Consider the following 19,550-nt stretch of genomic DNA (forward strand, 5'->3'; position numbering starts at 1 on the left):
TTACAAATTCGCCATCAATGCTGATCCAAAATACTGGAATACTCTACCTCTTAGCAGAGATGTACTTTCACTATCAGGCTGCAGCAAGTCAAGAAGGGAGCTTATCATACTTTCACAAGGCCAGCTCATGGATAATAAGTGGGCAATAAATACTGGTCTTACCAAAAAAACTCACTTCCCAGAAATTTATATCATCCCCAATAATTTCCATTGAACTTTAGGAGAACATCATTCAGGACCAGAGTTTGATACAAAACCATATACAATAGTTCTATCCAGTATTTTAGAAATATATTACAGAACCAGAATTTTGCAAAGGGAAAAAGTCAAGATATTTGACCTGATTAATTTCTACTGTTATTTATAAACATGTTACAGGATTGAACAATGTTCAACGTGCATACAAAATGGCACAAAGCTCTTCTCTTTTCCACTCACTCTTCCCTGCACCGCTTTTCAAAAACTAAAGAATTTTTTTAAGAAAAAAAACTCTATTTTAAAAATTGACAAGAAGTATCACTTTCAAATTTAGGCTTTTGCTCAGCCTCTTAACAAATAATGAATCTAACCTTATCAGTGAGCAATGGTGATAACGTGTGCAATTGTTTTAACCCACAATATATGTACCTGCAAAAATAATGTAACTCATTGAATCTCTATTGTAACATGATCTGAGAATGGTTTTAAATGTTGAACAACTTAATAAAAGAAAGGACTTTAAATTCAAAGGCTGGAGTACATTATAATGTCAGCAGGAATCTTATAAAGCAGATATTATGTGTCAATGACTTCTCCCGGCCAATTTTCTAACCCCTGCTGAAGCCTGATTCCCTTGCTGGAGGATGGTCTCATGATGTTGCCATGTTCTTGTATATTACCAAAGTGGTTGCTGAACCAACATGACCCTTGACAGCTAGTATCCACCAGATGTCATATTATAACTAGATGCTAAAACTAGGCCCCATCCTTTCTACACAAATCTTTTACATGTGAAGATTTTGAACAGGAAGATTCTTTAAAAATTTGTTTCTGGAATACAGGCATTACGGGCTCAGGAAAAATTTATTGCCTTTGCCTAATGCCCTTGAGAAGATCGTGGGTGGCTGCATTCTTGAACTACTGCAGTTGTCAGGTTGTAGAGACATCCGCAGTACTTACAGAAAGCAATTTCCAGGATTTAAACACAACAGAAATGAAGGAATATTGTTTCAAATCAAGACTCTGCAGCTTGGAGCATGAATTGCAGATGATAGCATTCTTATGCATCTGCTGCCTTTGTCTTTCTAAATAGTAGAGGTCTTTGATTTGGAAGCCGTTGTCTAAGGAACCTTAGTGAGTGCATATGATAATTGTTGGGTAATAATAAGGAATAAAAGCTTGAGTTGATTTTTGCCTTCTCTAACAAAGAGGGTCAAGCCAACTGAAATATACTGGCCATTTATTAGCCCAAGATCAGCCTACCATAAGATCAAGTTTAATTGATATGGTTCAGTTACTGACTGGTCAAACACTTTGAGCACAGTTGGGAGATTGGGTTAGGAACTAATTTGACAAAACTACATTCTACGCTGGTGTAATGAATTGAATATAGAAGTTACAAGATGAAACAAACCTTTCAGTCCAATTAATCTGGACTTTGCTCTCTGTACAAAGCATGATCCTAATCAGAATTAATTACCTTTGTTTTCTCCCTGTACTTGGATCTAGCTGGTGTCATCTTGAATTTTGACATGGTTTCTGCCTTAATCGCTAACACCAAAGTGAATTCCACAGTTCCCTCTGGAAAGAAATCACTGGTGCCCATTTCTAAATCTCTCACATTTAACATGCCTTCTTTGCTCTTCATTCTGGATCCTTAAAATAACTGAAACTAATCTAATTCTGCCCAACCTGTTCAGTTATGTAACAACTTTAAACACTTATTTTTCAGCCTCTCTTAAATTTAATATATATATTTTTAAAATGTAGTTTTATGCTTAATTTGTCCTTATTATGCCTGAATAACTTCATGGCAGGAACAGAGCCCATTTCCTTTGATACAAAGTTGTGATTTCTCCAATCCCCTGGTCAAATTCAACAGGTTGGGAAAAGTGTCTAATATTTGAAACTGAGGTGCCCGGTTTTCAAAATGTATTTGGTGGTGTAACAGCAAAAATGGGCATTGTTGCAGAGACTGATGCAAACGGATCATAAATACTGTGCTAATCTCCAGCAAAAAAGCCAATACAGCATGCACTACAGTGATCATTAACCATTACTGTTCGCACATCAATTGTTACGTCTACTGTATTACTGTTGCTGCACAGCACATATGCTAACCATTGTATTATGTTTCAACATTTTTCATTTTTAGTGATGTTATGAAAATAACAGCTATGCAATTAGAATTATAAAATGCTGTATTAGAGAAATATACCACTAGCTCATAAGCCAAGAGATAGATAGAATCATTTTCATTTCCATTCTTGTGCTCCATCATCGGGGACATTTTCCCTTAGCTCAATAGCATAGGCTGCCAACTCACTTTCACTCATTTTATACTGTTTCATAACATAAAATTCCTCCATTATATTATTTAATATCGCTGTTTGTTTTCCAAATGTTGCTTATTTGCATACAAACTAACTTAGATGGAGGCTGCATCAACAACCAGAATCATTGTGAGGAATGTTAAAGAAGCCTGAATGACATGGGTTATATTGAGATGTGTGGCAGAATTGGATGAGAAATCCCTCATCACCAATCTTGATGTCAAAACCACCTTGCTCTATTAAACACTTTTCACAAGCGGCATGAAGAGATTCTCACCAGGCAGTGGCGAGTTGACAATTGATGGCAAATAACATTTGTTAAACTCCTTGTTGATAGTCCACCTGGGACCAGTAATATTCTACTTCAAATCTTACCAAACTCACCCGACGAGCTGGTCACTGCGAAACATGGAAACCTGAGCGCATTCAGCTCATCCTTCCATCTGAATGACCTCCATGTTGCCCACAGCCAAACTGCAGGCCAGGTTACAATCCATGGGCACCAGTCATATGTACCTTTCCTCCATCTACAACAAACATTCAGTGATCCCTCACCATCATCCTCTCTGGTGCATTGGCATTGTGCCCTGGAAGCACACAAATGTCTACCAGGGCCCACTGGCAACCAGCAATGGGTACAGTTACCTCTCAGGGACAGATCCCTGGCCCACTGCTTGGGCAAGGCTGTACACCAACACAAAGTATTCGTTTAGGACCTCACTGACCTCTTCTGGCTCTACATTTAGGTTCCCTCCTTTGTCCTTGAGTGGGCCAACCTATTCCATGGCTACCCTCTTGCTTTCTATATCTGTATAAAATGCCTTGTATTCTCCTTAATTATGTTTGCTCATGACTTTTCCTGATCCCTTTTCACCCTTCTAATTCCTTGTTTAAGTTCTTTCCTATCTTCCTTATAATCTTCAAGGGCTTCATCAGTTCCCATCCTCCTTGACCCTTAGATATGCTTCCTTTATCTTTTTGACCAAGGTCATAACATCCTTGCTCATCCAAGGTTCACAAAACATGCTATACCTATCCTTCATTCTCATAGCAATGTGCCACTCCTGAATTCTTATCAACTGCTGTTTGAAATACTCCCTCATGTCCAGTGTGGATTTACCTTCAAATAGCTGCCTCCAATCAGCATTCTCCAGTTCCTGCCTAAAATTGTTGTAGTTTGCCTTGCTACAATTTAACACCTTGACCGGTGGACCGCTGTTATCGCTATCCATGGGTATCTGAAAACTCATGGTATTATGGTTAGTTCTCCTGAAATGTTCCTCCACTGAAACTTCACTCACCTAGCCAGGCTTATTTCCCAAAACCAGGTCCAATATAAACCTTTCCCCAGTTGGTCTGTTTAAATATTATGTCAAGAAACCCTCCTGAATGATCCTTACAAATTTTGCCTCATCCCAAGCCCCAGCTAATATTAGGGAGATTAAAATCACCCACCATAACAACTCTGCTGTTTATACATCTTTCCTAAATTTGCCCACATGGACACACTGCAGTGCCGACAGGGGGCAGAGAAAATGATAGACACTAGCTTTAAGGAGGTGGTCAGACCACAGGTTTGGGCTGAGAGATGGGTGACCACCAGAAGAGGCAGGCAGGTAGTGCAGGAATCCCGGGTGGCTATTCCCCTCTCAAACACGTATATCATTTCGGATACTGTTGGGGGAAATAGCCTCTCAAGAAGTAGTATAATCAGCAGTCAGACCTGTGGTACCACAACTGGTTCTACTGGAGAGCAAGGTGGGGCAAAGTCCAGACAAGCAAGAGTACTAGGTGACTCGATAGTCAGGGACACAGACAGGCGTTTCCGTGCCTGCAAATGAGACTGTAGGACAGTGTGTTGCCTCTTTGGTGCCAGGATCCTGGATGTCTCTGAGCGGGTACGGAACATTCTGAAATGGGAGGGAAAACAGACAGAAGTCATTGTCCACATTGGCACAAATGGTAAGCAGAAGGAAGAGGTCCTGCAAAGAAAATTCAGGGAGTTAGGTAGGGAACTAAAATACAAGACCACTAGGGTAGTGATCTGACGATTACTACCCATGCCACAGGCTAGTGAGGCTAGGAACAGAGGGAGAATACAGTTGAATGCATGACTACAGAGCTGGTGTAGGAGGGAGGGCTTTAGATATGTGGATCAGTGGGATGTCCTCTGGGGAAGATGGGACCTGTACAAGAAGGACAGGTTGCACCTGAACTGGAGGGGCACCAATATCCTAGGTGGGACGTTTGTTAGAACTCTTCAGGAGGATTTAAACTCATGTGGCAGGGGTTGGGAACTGGAACAACACACCAGGAGGTTTAGGGACTGGGGACAAAAGAGAGACATATATGCATAGCGCAGAGTAAGAGCAGGCAGAGAGAAGTCGCAGGGTTCAGAGGGGCTGGAAGTCTGGAGTGCATTTACTTCGATACAAGAAGTATAATGGGGGTAAACCAGATGAACTAAGACCATGGATTACTACATGGAATTATGATGTTATTGCCATTACAGAGGCATGGTTAAAGGAGGGACGGGACTGACAGTTTAGCATTCCAGGATATCACTGTTTTAGATGGGACAGAAAGGGAAACAGAAGGGGTGGGGGATTGCATTGCTGATTAGGGATCACATCACAGCTGTGTTGAGGGAGTACACATCGGAGGCATCTTGAAGTGAGGAATTATGGGTGGAGCTCAGGAAGAAGAAGGGTAAAACCACAATGTTGAGAGATTCCTATAGACTTCCCAACAACCCATGGGAGACAGAGGAGCAGATATGCCATCAGATACTGGAAAGGTGTGAAAAAAGCAGGGTAGTTGTGGTGGATGTCTCCAACTTTGCCCTTATTGGCTGGGACTCCCTTGGAGCCAGGGGCTCAGCTGGTGAGTAACTTGTTAGATGTGTCCAGGGGGACTTTTTGAGACAGTATGCTGCCAATCCAACCACAGAAATTAGAATTGATACTGAGGAATGAGTCAGGACAGATGATCAATGTTTCAGTAGGAGAGCACTTTGGGCTTAGAGACCATAACTCCGCAAGATTTCGAGTGACTAAGAAGGCATATGGCATGCTTACCTTCATCAGCTGCGGCACGGAGTACAAGTGTTTGCAAACAATGTTGCAGCTATATAAAACCCTTGTAGGCCATATTTGGTGTATTATGTGCAGCTTTGGTCGCAGCATTACCAGAATGACGTGGAAGCTTTGGTGAGAGCACAGAGAAGGTTCATCAAGATCTTGTCCAGTCTCTAGGGCATTGGCTATGAGGAAAGGTTGAAAAGACTTGGATTGTTTTCACTGGAAAGACAGCGACTGGGAGGAGACCTGATAGAGGTCGACAAACTTATAACAGAGAAACATAGAGCTGATAGTCAGACACTTTTTCCCAGGGTTAAAGTTTCACTTATATGGGGCCACAGGTTCAAAATGAGAGGAGATAAATTTAAGGAAGATGTGCGAGGCAAGTTTTTCACGCAGAGAGTGGTAGGAACCTGGAATGCACTAGCAGAAAAGGTGGTGGAAGCAGGCACGTTGGTGACATTTAAGAGGCACCTGGATGGTTACATAAAGGGAGGGAATAAAAGGATGTGGACTGAATAATGGCAGAAGGTTTGTTTTTTAGATTAATCAGGGCATGACAATTGGCACAGGCTTGGAGGGCCAAAGGGCCTATTCCTGAGCTGTACTTCTCTTCTGTTTCTTGTTCTTTTGTTCGCTACCCTATCTCCTGCTAACTGTTGGGAGGCCTGTAGTATACCCCCAGCACTGTGATTTCACCTTTCCTGTTCCTGAGTTTGACCCATATTGTATCAGTGATAATGGGAACTGCAGATGCTGGAGAATCCAAGATAATAAAATGTGAGGCTGGATGAACACAGCAGGCCCAGCAGCATCTCAGGAGCACAAAAGCTGACGTTTCGGGCCTAGACCCTTCATCAGAGAGGGGGATGGGGTGAGGGTTCTGGAATAAATAGGGAGAGGGGGGAGGCGGACTGAAGATGGAGAGAAAAGAAGATAGGTGGAGAGGAGAGTATAGGTGGGGAGGTAGGGAGGGGATAGGTCAGTCCAGGGAAGACGGACAGGTCAAGGAGGTGGGATGAGGTTAGTAGGTAGGAGATGGAGGTGCGGCTTGGGGTGGGAGGAAGGGATGGGTGAGAGGAAGAACAGGTTAGGGAGGCAGAGACACGTTGGACTGGTTTTGGGATGCAGTTGTTGGGGGGGAAGAGCTGGGCTGGTTGTGTGGTGCAGTGGGGGGAAGGGGACGAACTGGGCTGGTTTTGGGATGCGGTGGGGGAAGGGGAGATTTTGAAGCTGGTGAAGTCCACATTGATACCATTGGGCTGCAGGGTTCCAAGTGGAATATGAGTTGCTGTTCCTGCAACCTTCTGGTGGCATCATTGTGGCACTGCAGGAGGCCCATGATGGACATGTCATCTAAAGAATGGGAGGGGGAGTGGAAATGGTTTGCGACTGGGAGGTGCAGTTGTTTATTGCGAACCGAGCGGAGGTGTTCTGCAAAGCGGTCCCCAAGCCACCGCTTGGTTTCCCCAATGTAGAGGAAGCCACACTGGGTACAGTGGATGCAGTATACCACATTGGCAGATGTGCAGGTGAATCTCTGCTTAATATGGAAAGTCATCTTGGGGCCTGAGATAGGGGTGAGGGAGGAGGTGTGGGGGCAAGTGTAGCATTTCCTGCGGTTGCAGGGGAAGGTGCCGGGTGTGGTGGGGTTGGAGGGCAGTGTGGGGCGAACAAGGAAGTCACAGCCGGGTGTGGTGGGGTTGGAAGGCAGTGTGGCACTTCCTACAGACTAAGGGGATGGCCATGGGCACCCGCATGGGCCCCAGCTATGCCTGCCTCTTTGTAGGTTACGTGGAACAGTCCCTCTTCCACACCTACACAGGCCCCAAACCCCACCTCTTCCTCCGTTACATTGATGACTGTATCAGCGCCGCCTCTTGCTCCCCAGAGGAGCTTGAACATTTCATCCACTTCACCAACACCATCCACCCCAACCTCAAGTTCACCTGGGCCATCTCCAGCACATCTCTCACCTTCCTGGAACTCTCAGTCCCCATCAAAGCAACCAGCTTGTAACTGATGTCCATTTCAAGCCCACCGACTCCCACAGCTACCTAGAATACACCTCCTCTCACCCACCCTCCTGCAAAAATTCCATCCCCTATTCCCAATTCCTCCGCCTCCGCCGCATCTGCTCCCACGATGAGGCATTCCACTCCCGCACATCCCAGATGTCCAAGTTCTTCAAGGGCCGCAACTTTCCCCCCAAAGTGGTCGAGAACGCCCTTGACCGCGTCTCCCGCATTTCCCGCAACACATCCCTCACACCCTGTCCCCGCCACAACCGCCCAAAGAGGATCCCCCTCGTTCTCACACCATCCCACCAACCTCCGGATACAACGCATCATCCTCCGACACTTCTGCCATCTACAATCCGACCCCACCACACAAGACATTTTTCCATCCCCACCCCATCTGCTTTCCAGAGTGACCACTCTCTCCGTGACTCCCTTGTTCGCTCTACACTGTCCTCCAACCCCACCACACCCGGCACCTTCGCTTGCAACCGCAGGAAATGCTACACTTGCCCCCACACCTCCTCCCTCACCCCTATCCCAGGCCCCAAGATGACTTTCCACATTAAGCAGAGGCTCACCTGCACATCTGCCAATGTGGTATACTGCATCCACTGTACCCGGTGTGGCTTCCTTTACATTGGGGAAACCAAGCGGAGGCTTGGGGATCGCTTTGCAGAACACATCCGCTCGGTTCGCAATAAACAACTGCACCTCCCAGTCGCAAACCATTTCCACTCCCCCTCCCATTCTTTAGATGACATGTCCATCATGGGCCTCCTGCAGTGCCACAATGATGCCACCCGAAGATTGCAGGAACAGCAACTCATATTCCGCTTGGGAACCCTGCAGCCCAATGGTATCAATGTGGACTTCACCAGCTTCAAAATCTCCCCTTCCCCCACCGCATCCCAAAACCAGCCCAGTTCGTCCCCTCCCCCCACTGCACCACACAACCAGCCCAGCTCTTCCCCTCCACCCACTGCATCCCAAAACTAGTCCAACGTGTCTCTGCCTCCCTAACCTGTTCTTCCTCTCACCCATCTCTTCCTCCCACCCCAAGCCGCACCTCCATCTACCTACTAACCTCATCCCACCTCCTTGACCTGTCGGTCTTCCCTGGACTGACCTATCCCCTCCCTACCTCCCCACCTATACTCTCCTCTCCACCTATCTTCTTTACTCTCCATCTTTGGTCCGCCTCCCCCTCTCTCCCTATTTATTCCAGAACCCTCACCCCATCCCCCTCTCTGATGAAGGGTCTAGGCCCAAAACGTCAGCTTTTGTGCTCCTGAGATGCTGCTGGGCCTGCTGTGTTCATCCAGCCTCACATTTTATTATCTTCGACCCATATTGCCTCACTGCACAAGTCTTCTGATATATCCTCCCTCAGTCCTGCTGTGAGATACTCCTTTACCAATAATGCAACTCCCCCATCCCTTTTACATCCCTTTCTATCACACCAAAACATGTAAATCCTGGGATATTCAGCTCCTAGTCCTGTCCCTCTTTCAGCCAAATCTCCATAATTGCAGTTAAATCATAGTTTCAAGGACTAACCAAAGCTCTAAGTTCATTCACCTTGCATATTGCACTTCTCCTTTGAAATATGTGCAATTCTAATCACCTGCCCTGCTCTTTTAAGCAGTGTTTTCCTGCCTATTCTTGTTGTTAGTCATATTTGCCTTGGTTTCCACTTCTCCCTCAATTTCTGCATTTGCTGCCCTATTCCTTGGTTCCCATTTCCCTGCAACACCAGTTAAAACTCTCCCCAACCACTCTACCAAGTACCCCACCAAGGATAACAGTCACGATCCTACCCAGGTGTAACCCGTCCAGTTTGTACAAGTCCCAGCTCCCCCAGAAGCATTCCCAATGCCCTATGAATCTGAAACCCACCCCCTCACACCATCTTTTTAGCCACATTTTCATCCTGTGCATTTTATTGTTTCTACTCTGGCTGGCTTATGGCACTGGTAGTAATAAGTAGCTTTTGAGGTCCTACATTTCAACTTTCTTCCTCGTTCTCCATATCCTGCTTTTAGGATGTCATGAATCTTTTTTGACCAATGTTATTTGTACCAATGTGTCCGAAAAGACTGGCTGTTCAAGCTACCCCTCCAGAATATCATGCAACTGTCTGAGACATTGAGGACCCTAGCACCAGGGAAGCAACACACCATCCTGGACACTTGTTAGCACCATAGAAATGCTTTTCTATTCCCCTTACAATTGAATCCCCTATAATCATAGCATTTCTATGCCCATTTCTTGTCCTTCTACAGCAGAACCAACCACGGTGCCATGAATTTTTCTGTTGCTGTTATTCCCGGAGAGGCCATTCCCCTCAATAGTATCCAAAACAGTATCTCTGTTTTGCAGGGGAATAGTGACAAGCGATTCCTGCACTGCCTGCTTAGCCCTCCTACTCTGTCAGGTGGTCACCCATTTCCTTCCTGCCTAGGGAGTCAGCAATGTGACCACCTCTCTATACCTGCTATCCACTATATTCTCTGCCTTGCAAATGTTCTACAGTGTTCCCAGATGCTGCTCCAACTCCAAAACCTGGGCTTCCAGGAGCTGCAGCTGGAGACACTTCTTACAGGTCCTGGGCACTGGAAAAATACATAACTTCCCACATCAAGCAAAAGGAGCAGACTATGATTTGGGGCTCTCATGCCATGCCTTATCTCTTTAAACTAATTAATCCACACACTGTTAAATTCTTTTAATGCTCAATTGAAGCTTCCAATGCTTTCTGTCCTGATAACAATTTCTCAGAACTTACCTGTTACTCACCAGCAACAGTTTCCAGAAACTGTTTAGGCTCGTGCTGCCAATATTCCTCTCATGATGTTGTCTCCTGTCCTCTAAACCTTCCCTCTCCCTTTTGCTTTTCATTAGAAGAGGAAAGCAGGATGGAAACACTACAACAATGAGGTTCAACAACACACAAGAAGCTTGACACCATCCAGGACAAAGCAGCTCACTTGACTGGCACTACGTCCACAAGTATTCACTCCCTCCGCCCCCGAAGCTCAGTAGCAGCAGTGTGTACTATCTACAAGATGCACTGCAGAAATTCACCAAAGATCCTCAGACAGCACCTTCCAAACCCACAACCACTTTCATCTAGAAGGACAAGGCAGCAAATATATGGGAAAACCACCATCTCCAAGTCACTCACCATCCTGACTTAGAAATATATCACCGTTCCTTACTGTTGCTGGGTCAACATCCTGGAATTCCCTCCCTAATCACATTGTGGGTCAACCCACAGCATGAGGACTGCAGTGGTTCAAGAAGGTAGCTCACCATCACCTTCTCAAGGGCTACTGGGGATGGGCAAGAAATGCTGGCCAGCCAGCGACGCCCACATCCCACAAATAAATAGAATAAAAGAAGTGAGGTTGTTGACTTGCTCACTGAGCTGGCTTGTTTTAATTCAGGCATTGTGCCACCATGCTAGGTAACACCATTAGAGAGGCCTCCAATGAAGCGATGTTGTTCTACTTCACTTGGCATCCATGTCAGTTGACATCCCACTAGCCAAAGAAACACTAGCCACATTATGAGAGGAAGCTGGAAAGCAGACCAGTAGCTCTATCAGCAATGACAACATATGCAAATACTAGACTTGTGCCTCACCACACACCATCTTTAATGGCCAAGTAGACAAACAGATCAATGGCACGCCAATGGGGTCACCCATTTCAGGACTCATTGCAGAGGCAGTCATGCAAAGGTGAGAACATACCACCCTCACCTCGTTCAACCTGAACTGTGGATCTGGTACGTGGATGACACATTTATCATTATTAAACGCACTAAACTAGAAGAGATCCACCACCTCATCAACAACGTATTCACCAGGATTAATTTCATGAGAGAAGAAGTAAACCACTATCCAATTTATTTCTTGGTGTTTGTTGGGAAGTTCTGGTGAAGAGACATTCTGCCTAATGACTTTGACAGCCTGCTCAGGGAACCATGTGACAAGATCCACCCTGCTCTTTTCCCTCATGGTCTTGAGGATGCTGCATGCTGACCACTTCCCAATGGACTGTGGTCAAATGTGTTTTTCTTTGCAAATTTCTCGATGAAGGACAGTTGATACGGAACAGTCTAACTACTTGGAGTGTTCTGTGTCAGTAAGGGCAGTCCCATCCTTCGCAGCACCAGGGACAGGTAGAACGTCAGTATGTAGTGACACTTGGTGTTTGTGTACTGAGGGTCTGTGCACACCTTGATGCAGTCACAGACAAAGGCAGCTATCAGGATGAGGGCAGCATTGGATATGTTCTTTTCCTCATTATCCAGAGTTTTATACAAGATGTTCCTGCAGACCCAGTCTATCTTAGGCTTCCAGGTGAAATGGGAGGTGGCTCTGCTGACTGAAACAATGCAGTTTTGGAGAATAGGCCAGGTCTACACCGTGTACAACAACAGAGACTTACTCACACCTGGTGACCAAGTTTTACCCGTAATGGAGAGGTAGCTCCCAAAAGACTGGTTTCTGCTTCACTTTGGTGATATGTTCCTCCCAAGATTTTGTGCACAACCCGGACCCACCAAACCAGTACTTCCCAGCACTTTCAGGTAATCTGCCCTGATGGCAAAGGGAATGAAGTATCAGTTAGCTCAGTTTGCAAAGAGCATTGCCACCCTCAGAACAGAAGCAAGTGATGTCTCAGCACCCTCTGGTTGGATGCTCTTCCTCCCGTTTATCACTGGGGGTGATTTTCCATGATACCCTTCACATGCATGCTAACTGTGAAGTCCACTCCCTGAATAAACCAAGCAATGTCTCAGCACATTCTGTTCTTTTATTTTCAACACTTTCAAAGTGGGAAGAGATTTCCAAATAGTTTCTGTCCAGATTCCTCATGATTTTGAATGCTTCTGTCAAATCATCTCTCAGCTTTTCCTCTTCTCCAAGAAAACAGCTTTGTTGCATCAATATGTCTGCATATCTGAAGTTCCTCAACCATGGAAATATCCTTGGGACTCCTTTCTGCACTCTTTCTCATGATTTCTCATCTATCCTAAATTGTGGCGCTCTGGAGTGGAAACCCACACTGAGGCAAATTTGATTTGATTTATCATTATCATTTCAAGCTAAGTACGGTGAAAAGTTTTGTTTCACGTGCAGTACAGCAGGTAAAGCATACAAAGACACAAAGATCATACAATGATTGAACAAAGCAAGGGAGACAAAGTTATAACAGCAAAGAAGGTGCGCAAAAAGCAAGATCAACATGAGATGTGAAATTTGAGAAGTCTAATAACAGTGGCGAAGAAGCTATTCCTGAACTTGTTGATACTTGTGTTTAAGCTTTTGTATCTTCTACCCAACAGAAGTGGTTGGAAGAGATTATAACCAGGGTGAAAGGGGTTTTTGATGATGTTGGCTGCCTTTCCACTGCAATGAGAAGTATAGATGGAGTCAATGTGTGGAAGATTGGCTTGTCTGATGATCTGGGCAGTGTTCACATCTTTCTACAGTTTCTTTTAGTCCTGCACAGAGCAGTTGCCATACATAGTCATGATACATCCAGATAGAATGCTTTCTATGGTGCATCTGTAAACGTTGGTGAGGATCCTTATGGACATGCTGAATATCCTTCACCTCCTGAGGAAGAGAAGACGTTGTTATGCCTTCTAGACTATCGCATCAACGTGAGTGGCCAGGACGGATTGTTGGTGATCATCACCCATAGGAACGTGATGCTCTGGACCATCTCCACCTCAGCTCCATTGATGTAGATAGGGACATGTCCTCCTCTTTGCTTCCTCAAGTTAATGATCAGTTTTTTGCTTTTGCTAACATTGAGGGAGTGAGGATTGACTAAGCATTCTATCTCTTTCCTGAAGCACAACCAATATTTACATAAAGTTGTTGCTTGAGTTCTCTATGCCCCTATTAATAAACTCTAACATATTATACTCTTTAGAAACTGCACTCTTAATCTGTCCTGCCACTTTCAATAATTTATGCATATATATATATTATACACTGGTCAATATATTCCTCTGCACCCTTTAGCATTATGGTCTCTATTTTATGCTGTCACACTTCATGCTTCTGACCAACACCTTCATTTCTTTTTCATTAACTTAGATGAGGGCATCATCGGCGTCCATTTATTGCCATTCTCAAGTTATCTTCCAGAAGATGGTGATGAGCCACTTTCTTGGGTCACTGCAAACTATTTGATATAGGTTGACACACAATGTAATGAGGGAGGAAGTTTCAGGATTTTGAACCAGTGACAGAAAAGACATGATGACTAATTTTCAACACAAAAACAGAAATTTCTACCAAAAGTCAACAATTCTGGCAGCATCTGTACAAAGAAAGCAGAATTACTGTTTTGAATCCAATGACATTTCATCAGAACTACTGTGATGAAGAGTCTGATGGAGAGTTCTAATGAAGAGTCACTTGACTCAAAAGGTTACTTCTGCTTTCTCCCCACAAAAGCTGGCAGATTTGCTGCTTCTGTTTTTGCTTCAGATCTCGAGAATGCACAGTTCTTTGTCTTATTTTATGTAATATTTCCAAGTCAGAATAACAAATGGCTTACAGAAAAACTTGCAGATTGTGATGTTCCCATGTGTCTGCTGCTATTGTCTTTCTCTGTCCTTCTTCTTATTCTTAGAGAAAGGTTTTTTGCATTTTTTGTGAGAACATGAAGTATGATGCTAAAATAGGGAGAAAATTTCTTTAATTGCTTTTCAATGTATTATATTTAGGCCTGGTTTTATTTTAAAAAATAATGGTTATGGAGATCTTATAATGGTAAGTTAGAACACAGAAAAAAAAATTAAAATGGTTTTTGGTTAGTTTTGTGAGGATTGTTACCAAAACATTGAATTTAAGAGAAGACAAATATGTTAACATTTGGCCAATCACATTGTTAAGATTTGTAAATGTGTTTTTCGAAAAGTTTTAAAGAATTAAGTGGTAGACATAAATTCTCTTTGAGCACATACAAAATGGGAGCATTCTGGGAGTGGTAAGAGAGATGTGAGATTGAAAAAGTCCATAAATGATCTCCACAAAAGAAGTTTTCATTTTTATCTCACTTAGCTGGATTTTCTTTTAGTAACATTGGACAGACTGTACATCCAACAAAGGGTAAGTGAGAATGGATACTGCGGAGACAGTTTCAATAATGTTTTAGACTTTGTTAGACACAGAAGTGGTGACAGTGGACTGGAGAGTTGCAATCATTACATCCTTATTCAAAATGTGTAAAGATATGCCAAGAAATTACAAACCAGTCAGTTTAAATTTGATAATGGATAATCCTGTAGACACTGTAATTTGGGATGGAATTAATAGTCACATGAACAGATGCATAAAGGGGGGCTGACATGAATTGAGTAAGAAAAAATCATGCTCAAACAACTTGCTGTTGTTTTTTATAAGATAACAGAACGGATTGATGAGGGCAATACAGTTGATGTGGTGCATGTGGACTTCCGGAAGGCTAATTGATACAATTTTAGGCAGACTTTTGAGCATAATTAGTGCTCATGAAATAAAGCAGACAGTACTAACACAGATACAAAGTTCACTGATTGGCAGTAAACAAGGTAATGTGCCAGCAAACAAGGTAATGGTATATTGGATGTATTTTGGACCAGAGGAAGGCTTGGTGTGAAGTTTGTTGGGGTTCAGTACTGGGGCTCTTGTTTCTCCTGCCACATTTAAATGGTGTAGACCTCGGTATACAGACCACAATTTCAAAATTTGGAGATGATACAAAACTTTGGAACATTGTAAACCATGAGGACTATGATGTAGAACTTCCAAAGGACACAATAAAGTTGGTGGAATAGCCACTTATGTGGCAAATGAAGTTCAATGCAGAGAAATATGAGATGATACATTTTGGTAGGAAGAACATAGGAAGACAATATAGAACAAAGGGTACAATTCTGAAGGGGTGGCTAAACAGAAAAAATAAAAATGTGCACATAACTTATTATTGGAAACAGGGCAGATTGATTAAACATACAATATTCTTGGCTTTATTAATAGGAGCGTACAATACAAAAGCAAGGACATTACATTGAATTTGCATAAGATACTAGTTTGGCCTCAGCTGGTTTAGTCAGATGATCTATTCTTTGTTTAGTTCTGAGCACTGCACTTTAGGAAGGATGTGAAGATGATGGAGTTTGAAGTTTACAAAAATGACTCCAGAGATGAAGAATTTCATTTATGAGAACAAGACTGGAAAACTTGATACAAGTATTCAAACTCATGAACTAACTAGACTGAGTAAACCAGAGAAAATATTCCCACTTGTGAAAGAATGTGAGGACCCAAATTTAACATAAAAGAAGCAAGAAGTAATGAGGAAAGTCTTTTTCACATGATGAAATCAGGAATGCACTGCCACAAAATGAGGAATGGGCAGGTTCAATCAGGTATTCAAAAGAATTAAGCAGCTCTTTGAAAAGGAAAATGTTTCAGTGTTACAGGAGTTACATGAAGAAGGTGGAATGACACAGTGACCTGCTCAGGTGACAGATAGTAAAGACATGATGCCCCTTTTCTGAGCAGTAACAATTGTGAGATTCTGTGCGGTCCTGACATTTCAATAGGTCTAGTTAGAAAGAGTTGTTTTTTTCTCACCTAATGAATCACAGTTCTTTCGGTTAATGTCAGAATATTGCAAGGATATTTTTTTCCCGGGGAAATATTGTCTAAGTCAGAGGAACTTTAACCCTAGCAATACAATAAATCAGCATATGCCTTGACTATGGTAATGCGCACTCTGAAAGCCCACATATCTGATGCATAACTTAGATAACCAAAACATCGAACTTGGCATTACAGTTCATCACATATCTCCAAGAAGCTCTGGCCCATTGACAGGATGTCAGTAAGTGATTGGAGGAGGAGGTGAGAGTGATTGTAATGGGCATCAATGCGGCTTTGACTGGGTTTTGCAGCAGTGATCCAGTAAGACTAGAAACAATGAGGATCAGGGGTTATAATCTCCACTAATTGGAGTCTTACCTCCCACTAGGGAGTAGGTTGGAGTTGTTGGATGTATGTAATTTCATTTCCAGGACATCTCTACAGAGACCTTCGGGGTAGTGTCTTAGGCTCAACCATCTCCAGCTGCTTCATCAATGACCATCCCTCCATTATAACTTCAGAAATGGGGATGTTCACTGATGATTACACAATGTTCAGCACAATTTTTAATTCCAGTTACTAAAGCCATCCATTTCCAAATGCATCAAGACTTTGATAATGCCCAGAGTTGGGTTGACAAGTAGTAATAACATATGTAACACAAAACTCTGGCAATGGCCATCTGCAACAAGAAAGAATCTAACTATCACCCTTGACATTCAGTGGCATTACCATTGCTGAATGCTCCACAAAAAACATCATGCGGGTTACCATTGACCAGAAGCTGAATTGATGGAGCCATTTGAGTACTATGGCCACAAGAGCAGTTCATTGGTTAGGAATCTTGCCTTTTCATTCTTACCTCTTTGTTCCCCAAAGTCTATCCATCATCTACAGTCAGACTGTGATGGAAAATTTCTCATTTACATCCTTCAACAAAGTCTGAGTTTGACACAATCCAGGAAACACACGCCCACTTTATTGACAGCTGACATGGGTCAAAATCCTCAAATTTCTTCCTTAAAAGTACTCTGGATCGACCTTCACGAATTGGATTGCAGTGGTTCAAGAATTCAGTTCGCTGTCACTTTATGAAAGTCAGCCAGGAATGGGCAATAAATGTTGACTCAGACTGCAAAGCCCACAACACATTCATGTATAAGATAAAGTATGACTGGTCTACGACAGAAATGATAACTGCAAGGCGATAAAATTATAGCTAAAAGACTTGAACTATACCTTTAAAATTAGACAGTAGTTCAAAAGATATGTCTGATATATTCAATGATTTAACAATATAGGACATTGTATTAAATCAAATGTTTAGATGGTAAATCAACAAATTCAATTTATTTACATTCAAATAATACACAGATGCAAATAGGCAGATGCTAGAATGTCAAGTGTAATTTTTGAAATGCATACATTTTAAAGGATTCAATGGAGAATGTTGTTCTCTTGATTGTTTTATGATAGTCTTTGGATTAAATTAATTCAAAAGAAAACCTTAATGATGTGAATATCCAAATTGATCACTAATGAAGTTCTTTATCAACTCCTTTCCTCACAAATCTGTAAAGAATATCTCATCTAAATACAATTGCCTATATAACGTAGCACTCCCTCAGTACAGAAATGAATTATCAGTTTATTGTAATGATTGTAATGAGGTCAGCCAGATGAACCTCCCCGAATATGAGTTCTTTGATTGGGGTGATTAATCTGATCCAATCAGGGAGCCCCGGCTAATATATAAGAACAGGCGTGTCAGACATCAGATGTGAGGGAGCTGGATCAGTGACAAGGGCTCTCCACGTATAGTAACTAAAGGGTGACATGGTCATGAAAAGCCAGCCTCGGTGGAGCTATTTCACTTACATTATGTAGTCAAGTCTGGAAATGGATTTTAACCCATACCAGCCAGAATTAAAAGCCAGAATACTGCCATTGAGCTGCTCACCTGATATTTTTAAGCCAAGAAAAGGCAGAAATAAGCTGATTTTTGATTGCTTTCAATTTTGTTTCTGGAATTTTCTGATGTAGAAAATAATCTTATTGATGCAAAAGCACATACATTCTATAATAAGGAAACATTTATTGTTTAATAAGGATACATTACACAGAGCTTTTACACACAACCATAACGTTTTTGTATACATGACAATGATTGGCACGAATCTTTTGAAAGTTTGACACCAAACTATAATAAACATCTCAATCAAAACCCCAGCCACAATCAGATCACTATGACAAGATATTGAATTCTGCATTGCTTAGTGTGATGCTTTAGCTCCAAAAAGTACATTTAAGATGTGGTAGATCACTATTTTTAAGTATGAACCAGGCTCTCTGTTTTGCTGAAGAATTAATGGTCATGAACAATTCAGACCGTTACTAATGTGTAACGTGTTGTGTATTGACAGAATGATATCTATTAATTCGGGCAGTTAAAGATGTCCACTATAAGGTGCCCTAGCCAGCAATGCCCACACCATGAGCAAATAAAAAAAAGACAATTTCCACAAGTTGATGGACAATTAGCATCATTCCACTGATAGATTTGTGTAAATATCATCTCATTATTAATCACCAAATGAGTTTCATGAAATTGCTATATCTGAACATTGATTCCCCACTAAATATGCCACAGAAAGCTATTCTGGTAAGTAATAGCATAAGCAACTTGTTTTTAACAATAGGATAACGACAAAAGATTATCAATCAGTCTCTACAGCACAGAAAGTGAATAATTAAAAGAAAATCAAATCCTTTGGAGCTTTATGAGAATCATTGTTGGCAATTTTCAAAATTTTGTGTTACTTTCTCTTTGTGTCTTTTAATTATCTTTTTATTCCATCTATTTCTCTCTTTACTTCAGTTTCTAATTCTACATTGAATTCACCTGCTTAAATTCACTCTTCTTAGTTATGCAAATCCTTAATATTTGAATTTCAATGGCTGAAGATTATGTCCCACACTTTTCACCAAGGTCACAGATGCCTTAATGCCCTAACAAGTTATTATCAAAACCAAATATATGGGCAAAAAAAACCTAAATGGTCATGAAGAAGTCTTGACGTGCTCACAAGCAACCTCTGAGCCAAGACATTCAATTGAGGCAAATTATCTTGATAAATATCTTGATGAATACTAACCAATCTATTTTTTTTGGAAAGCATGTAGTAAAACCGTGATTCCTTTCAGTCGCTATGTTTACATAAGGGATATGCTTTGACTGGTATACTGTTTTCATCAAAAATGC

The sequence above is a fragment of the Stegostoma tigrinum genome, chromosome 1 (genome assembly GCF_030684315.1).
Source record: "Stegostoma tigrinum isolate sSteTig4 chromosome 1, sSteTig4.hap1, whole genome shotgun sequence".
Taxonomy (NCBI): Eukaryota; Metazoa; Chordata; class Chondrichthyes; order Orectolobiformes; family Stegostomatidae; genus Stegostoma; species Stegostoma tigrinum.